Here is a 7,593-nt window from a genome sequence, read left to right as displayed (position 1 = left end):
ACTAAAGCTGTGTACAATCTCAATCTCTTCACCATCCATCCTGATGCTGCCAATTGGTCCAGTGGTGAGAATCTTTGTCTTCTTGACATTGAGCCTCACTCCATATTGTAGGCTGCAGTCCTTGACGCTCTGCAGCAGGCGCTTCAAGTCCTCTTCAGTTTGTTAGAGAAGAAAAAAAAATAGGTAGAAAGTCTATCCATTAAATCATTTCATTGCCATCGACTCGGAACTGACTAATGCTGACCCTCCAGCGGGTTTTCGGGAGGCTGGCTATAAATGACACAGAAGATGATCGCACAGCTGCTGGGTAGATCGAACTTCCAGAGAGGCGCCGCCTGTGGGCCAACGCAGTTTGCTATGGACTATATGGCACCAGAGCTTTCCGGTGGATGCTTCCTTTCTTAAACGAAAGCCTTAAAACTCAATTACAACTTCATTCTTAATCCAATAAATTTTACCTAACTCCTAATATCAATACTGAACTAGTCTATTGATTCATAGAAGAAATGTTGGTTTGAGTAACAATAATCTCTCCACAAGTTTAGAATGGTTACCTACTGATAGTTAACAACCTAATAATAATAATAATAATAATAATAATAATACACCCTCTTATGAGGTGGATTGATTCAGTGACTGGGGTAATTGGGATGGGAGTGTCAAAGACAGTGCGATTGGCACAGGATAGAGCAGGGTTAGGGCTGTTCTTAAGGTTGTTGTTAGGGTCGCTATGAGTCGCAAGCAACTCGACGCCACCTAACAACATAAATCACTCATGTTCTTAACCCAACACAGGAGTGCGATGGAGGAAAGTATAAAAGAAGTAAAATAATTTGGCAAACATGAATCCCACCTGTTTTCCAAAAATGTCGCCTTTACTTAGTGACATTCATTTAATAACGTCGGTACTCTGACTTTGCAAAAGTAACATCATTTGTTCTCGAAATAAGAATTTGTATGATTGGCTTAAGGAGGACTCAGCTGTCTCTTACTATCAGTGAAATTGACCTTCCTACTATAATAAATACATAAGACGAGAAGACCTTATGGAGCTTAAATTACTTAGTTCGATAAATAAAAACAAAAACCATCTAGGTCTATCACTAATTTTAATGAGCTAGAAATTTCAGGTGGAAAAAAACCAAACCACCTTCAAATGATATTATATAAAAATGCTACAAATCAAAGTTTAAGTATCCCTTTGACCCACTAAATTGATCAATTGAACAAGTTATCCTAAGGATAATAGTGCAACCTTATTCCTAGAGTTCATATCAACAATAGGGTTTATGATCTAAGTGTTGGATCAGGACATCCAAATGGTGCAGCAGCTACTTATGGTTCATTTGTACACTGACTGAAGTCCTATGTCATCTGAGTTCAGACCAGAGCAATCCAGGCAAGTTTCTACCTACTTCTCCCAGTACCAAAGGATAAAAGAAATTGGTCCAACTTAAACATAAGTGCCCCAAACTTGAATGTATTAACCCATCCCAATCCATAATAATGAAACACAATTCTGTCCTGAAATAGGACATTATAAATGGCAGAATCCAGAAATTGTGTAAAACTTAAACCTTTGTACCTAGAGGTTTAATTCCTCTTCTTAACAGTGTTCCTAGTTAATCTAATTCACTCATTATTCCAATTCTACTAGCAGTAGCATTCCTAATACTAATCTAACAAATAGTACTTGGATGTACACAACTACCAGGCCCTAACATCATGGGACCATATGGCATCCTCCTCAATTGCAGATGCAGTAAAATTAATTATTAAAGAGCCCTTATGCCCACTCACATTGTGATAGTTGGGAAAGGATTAAAGCTTTTTTTTTTATTTTTTGATTAAAGCTTTCAATGTTTTAATCTTGCTTGAATCAACAATCAACACCCTTGGGACTAGGAGTCAGGAAGTCAGGAGAATTATTGCATTGGGCAAGTCTGATGTCAAGGACCTCTCCAGAATGCTGAGAAACATAAGTTTGAAGACTAAGGTGAATCTGATTCAGGCATGGCCTTCTAAATTACCTACTGTACATCAGAGAGCTGGACAATTAGTAAGGATGACATAAGAATTGATGCCTCTGAGTTGCGGTGTTGGAGAAAACTGCTGAATAGCCCATGGACAGCCAAAAGAACAAACAAATATGTCTTGGAAGAACTGCAGCCAGAGTGCTCCTTGGAAGCAAAGATGGTGAAGCTCTAGCTTTCATGCTTTGGCATATATATCCAGGCAAGGATATTCCTTGGAAAGGTACACGATGCTTAAGAAGATGAAAGGTCAGTGAAGATGAGGCAGACCCCCAACGAGATGGATTTACAAGATAACTTCAGCAATGGGTTCTAATGTGTTAGAGACTACGAGGATGGCACAGGATAGGGCAGGGTTCAGGTCAGCATTTCATAGGGTTGCTATGAGTCAATAGCACCTAATAACAGTAACAGCAACAATATGTTTGCTCACATCCCCTATATTTACATTTATTATTAACCAAATCTTAGCCCTAACTTCAGCCCTGACAACATGAATCCCATTACCTATATTTTACCCATTACTTGACCTATACTGAAGTTTGCTATTTATTCTAGCAGTATCTAGCCTTGCAGTTACTCTGAAGAGGTGTGGCCAGAATCAAGAATATAAGCAAAGATGTAAGCCAGAGGCTGGAAGCAAGCATGATGAGACTATTCCTCCTACTTTGGGTATGTTGTCAGAAGAGAGCAAAACCTAGAGGAGGTCATCATATTTGGAAAAAATAGAGAAGACCCTTAAGGCGAGGGATTGACACAATAATTGCAACAATAGGCTTATGTACAGCAGAACAGACTGAAATAATGGATTCAAGCATAGCAGAAATTTTGTTGATGATGAAAGGCATATTTTGTTCTGCTTATACATCAGGTAGGTCGCTATGAGTGGAAGCTGACTCAACAATGTCCAACAATACTGTTGTTGTTGTTGTTGTTGTTGTTGTTAGAGGCTGTTAAGTTGGCTACGATGCATAGAAACTCTATGAACAACAAACCTGAACTCGACTTTATCCTGAACCATCCTCATGATTTCTCATATGCTTGAGCCCATTATTATTGTCATTATGTCAATCCATCTCCTTGAGTGTATTCCTCTCTTTCTCTGACATTCCATCTTTTCCAGGATGGCATCTTATTCTAAACACTGGCCCCTTCTGACATGCCCAAAGTATGTCAGTCAAGGTTTGACCATCCTTGCCTCTAAGGAGTACTCTGGTTGCACTTCCTCCAAAGTAGATGTGTGGATTCTTTAGGAAGTCCATGGGATGAATATTCAGTACTCGTCTCCGACACCACAAAGTAAAGGCACCGGTTCTTCTTCTGCTATGCTTATTCATTCAACTTTCAGATGCATAGGAAGTAACTGAAAATACCATAATTCAGTTTGTGCATCGGACAGGCCACTGACTCAATGGTGACTAAAAATAATGATAGTCAAATAACTAAAAAAAAGTTCTCTGAAACACAAGTAGGAAGATCAACATGTGAAAAGAGAAAGGTGAAATATAGCCTAGCATAAGAACAGAATATACAACTGCTTATGTGATAGGAACATAAAAATATGCTGTTACTTTTCTTGAAATAAACTTGACAGTAGAAAAAGTGTTTGGGATAAGCCCTAGATATAAATGCTCCAGGAAAATGGCAAACATTAAATGCTTAGTTTTTTCAGTGCAGGCTAACATGCATTGAAAACATGTTGTTTTCCATTTTGAGGCAAACTTGCCAGAGAGGGGGTAGTTTATTTATATTAAAATTTATTTTTTAAAGTCCTTACACGTTCTCTGCAGATGACACAACCCTGCTTGCTGAAACTGAGGAGGACCTGAAGCGCTTGCTTCAGAAGGTCGAGAACTGCAGCCTCCTATATGGATTGAAGCTCAACATCAAGAAAACAAAGATTCTCACTCACCACTGGGCCAATTGGCAGCATTAATATGGGTGGTGAAGAGATTGAGATAGTTAACAGTTTTCGTTTGCTTGGCTCCACAATCAACACTCTTGGAAACAGTAGCCAGAAAATCAAGAGATGAATTGCATTGGGAAGGTCAGCTGTGAGGGACCCCTCAAGAGTACTGAAGAGCAATGATGTCAGGCTGGAGACTAAGGTGCACCTGATCTGGGCTTTAGTCTTCACAATTACGTGCTATGCATCAGAGAATTGGACAGTGAATAGGGATGATAGAAAAATAATTGATGCCTTTAAGCTGTGGTGCTGGAGAAGAGTATTGAATATACCATGGACTGCTAGGAGAACAAACAGGTTTGTCCTGGAGAAGGTGAAGCCCTCTGAAGCTTCGTCTGACATACTGTGGGCATGTTGCAAGGAGGGACTGGTCCTTGGAGAATTTATTGTGTTTGGCAGAGTGGAGGGGCGGCGAAGGAGAGGAAGACCTTCAATGAGATGGATCGATTCTGTGACCGGAGTGGTGGGAATGAGCGCATTTGAGATGGCTAGGTTGGCACAGGATAGAACGGCTTTTAGAGCTCCTGTACGTCGCTATGAGTTGCAAGAGACTCGATGGCACAACACGTTCTATACCAGGAGTTCAGCTTCCCTCGCAATGAGATGTACATCCAACTTCACTCTATAATGTTTCTTGAGGGAGATAAATGAACCATGTAGGGATGACAAGTATTCCATGACACTTAGTCCTCTTCTTGCAGGTGCATGTACCAGGGCATGGGAACGATCCCAACCGTTGGCGTTTCCTGAGCTGCAATCCAAAAGCATGCTGCAGGCAGTTCCTGCGTTACAAACCAGATCTGTTCCTAACTGTGTCATGAAGAATTTTTAGCTGAGTCAGAACAGGAGCACACTGCTCTTATTTTACTTTACAGTAATGCAAGCAAAAGGAGCTTAGTATAATAAAAAAAAAAAAAAGGAGAGGGGGGAAAGAATATCCCATTGGAAAAAAAGAATAATAATCGGATATGTTGTGGGCAGGGGGAAGGAGCATAGTGCCAAATGTATCCACCTGTTAACCTTAAAGATCGGTGGTTTGAATCCACCAGCTGCAATTCAGCAGAATGCTGGGCAGTCTTCTCCCACATAGATTTGGTGGTGGTGGTGTGATGTGCTGTCAGTTGGAACCAATTTATAGCTGAGCCTCCAGCAGGTTTACAAAGGCTATAAATCACCTGGGAGGAGATTGTCCATCTTTCTTACTTGGAGCAGCTGGTATATTTTACCTACCTGTCTTTGGGTGGGCAGCACAAGCCTTAGAAACCTCAGAAAGAGTTGCTATGAGCTGAAAACAACCTGACCTGACAGCAGTGAGTTTAGGGCTTTTAAGGGGTTTCTGTTATTGTTGTTGTTTTGTTTTAGAGTAAGGAAAGGTGTGAAGTCTTAATGATTCTAAAAATGGGCCTTTAGCTTCTCGCCGAACGCCGCCAACATGGTGTTCAGGCACTAAGTGGAGGTTGGCCGGGTGGCCTACATCTCTTTCGGACCCCATGCCGGGAAACTGGTCGCGATCTTAGACGTTATTGATCAGAACAGGGCTCTGGTTGATGGACCATGCACTCAAGTAAGGAGACAAGCCATGCCTTTCAAATGCATGCAGCTCACCAACTTCATCCTCAAGTTCCCACACAGTGCCCGCCAGAAGTACGTTCGACAAGCCTGGCAGAAAGCCGATATCAATACAAAATGGGCAGCCACAAGATGGGCCAAGAAAATTGAAACCAGGGAAAAGAAAGCCAAGATGACAGATTTTGATAGCTTTAAAGTCATGAAAGCAAAGAAAATGAGGAACAGATTAATAAAGTATGAAGTTAAGAAGCTTCAGAGGGCAACTCTTATGAAAGCTTCTCCTAAAAAAGCAGCTGCTGGAAGGGAACTGCCGCAGCTGCTGCCAGTACTGGGAAGGTGCCACCCAAGAAGGTGACTGCTGTGGGCAAGAAGGAGAAGGCCCCCGCCCAGAAGGAGGATGCTGCTGGCCAAAAAGAGAAAGCCCCTGCTCAGAAGGAGAAGGCTGCAGGCCAGAAGGCTGGACCTCCAAAAGCTCAGAAGGGTCCGAAAGCCCCAGCCCAGAAAACTCCTGCTCCGAAGGCATCGGGCAAGAAAGCCTAAGAGGCTGTTATAAAAGTAATAAAGTTTCTTTGTGACAGACATGTTAAAAAAAGTGGGCCTTTAACAAATGAAGGTGATTGTGATGAAGAATTTATTGTGAGTAGGCATTTGTTTCAGCCAAAGATGGGTGATCTTCATCTGCGGTCCTCGGTCAGGTTAAAATTGTTTTCCTGTCAAACGTTCTTCTAGGTGGTATAGCACTAGTCTGTGCGTTGCTGTACAGAGGTAACTCGTGGTTGCTGTGATGCTGAAGCCTGTGACAGTGATATGCCAATCGTGGTAATGGGCACCCATGGTGGACAGTGTTGGCTGGAGCTTCCTGACTAAATCAAGCCTGGAAGCAGGAGCGGCATCCGCTTCCGAAATGGCTTGACTCCAGAAACTATGTACGAACAGTGCTCAGGCTGTTTGTTCATAGGGTCGCTATGAGTCTTCTACGACTCGACGGCACCAAACAACAGGCATTTGTTCCACTGTTTCAACATTACAGGGTAATTAGGAGCTGTCTCTAAGCCAAATGTTCAGATGTCTCTTCACAGAGACTTACTTTATATGCATTTCCCCCCATTGGTAATGATGCTGTGGAGAAATTATATAAACGAGCTATTCTTTGAGCTCCTACACATACTTCACAAGGAACTCAACATAAGACGAGATCAGTTTCATGAGGTACACAAATTTGGAAGGGAAACTAGATGTACTAAAATTTGCCTGCTGGAAGGGTATCCACTTCCTAACCAACGTGCCACTGGAAACTCTGTGAACTTTGATAAATGATGATAGTTACAGAAAGGCTTCAGGCCTTTTGTTCATAGGGTTGCTATGAGTCATGCTTGACTCGACAGCAATCAACACAACCAAGACTATAACATATAAACACTTTTCCTTTAAGTAATGTGGAAAAGTGAAAGCAACAGTATTGTTGAAAGCAACCCCAACCTGCTTCTAAGCTTGTCTTCATCGGGGAGTTTCACCAAACACTGCCCACCATTGGTAACCATTCTGACATTTGACTCATCAGTGTCATCATGTTCGGCTTCACAGCAACCACTAGTTACCTCTGTACAGCAAGTGGACATACCAGGGTTACACGACATAGAAGGATGTTTCACCAAAAACAATTAAAGGCAGGCCTGAGGGCCGCGGAGTAGAGTCAGCCACCTTTGGCTTGGGAGCATGGCTTTCTATCCGCTAGGCCAACTGCTCTCTCTATGCTGTTGTTGGTGTTGGTGGTGTTAAGTGCCGTCGAGTCGTGGGCGACTCATAGCGACCCTATGAATGAAAGTATTGGACCCCTGTATAACTTTTCGTCCTTTCTCCAAGTTCATAGGATTTCCAGAGGCAAGCTATTATGGAAGTGGATGCCACTCCTGCTTCCAACCATATTAAAATACGAATGCAGGTGAATTTAGGGATTGATTGGCTTGTTTTCAGCCAGTGTAAATAAGATGACAGAAGAATTGATGCCTTTGAGATGTGGAGCTG

The 7,593-nt window shown here is 42.1% G+C and overlaps 1 pseudogene; it reads left to right on the top strand.

Moving 5' to 3' along the window:
* The first annotated feature begins 5,431 nt into the window (after positions 1-5,431).
* On the top strand, positions 5,432-6,108 carry LOC102860248 (annotated as a pseudogene).
* The last annotated feature ends 1,485 nt before the right edge of the window (positions 6,109-7,593 follow it).

The sequence above is a fragment of the Elephantulus edwardii genome, unplaced genomic scaffold (genome assembly GCF_000299155.1).
Source record: "Elephantulus edwardii isolate Elephantulus edwardi_28Jun2011 unplaced genomic scaffold, EleEdw1.0 scaffold00092, whole genome shotgun sequence".
NCBI classification, from domain to species: Eukaryota; Metazoa; Chordata; class Mammalia; order Macroscelidea; family Macroscelididae; genus Elephantulus; species Elephantulus edwardii.
The sequence above is the reverse complement of the archived record's forward strand: the minus strand, read 5'-3'. Positions and strand labels throughout refer to the sequence as shown.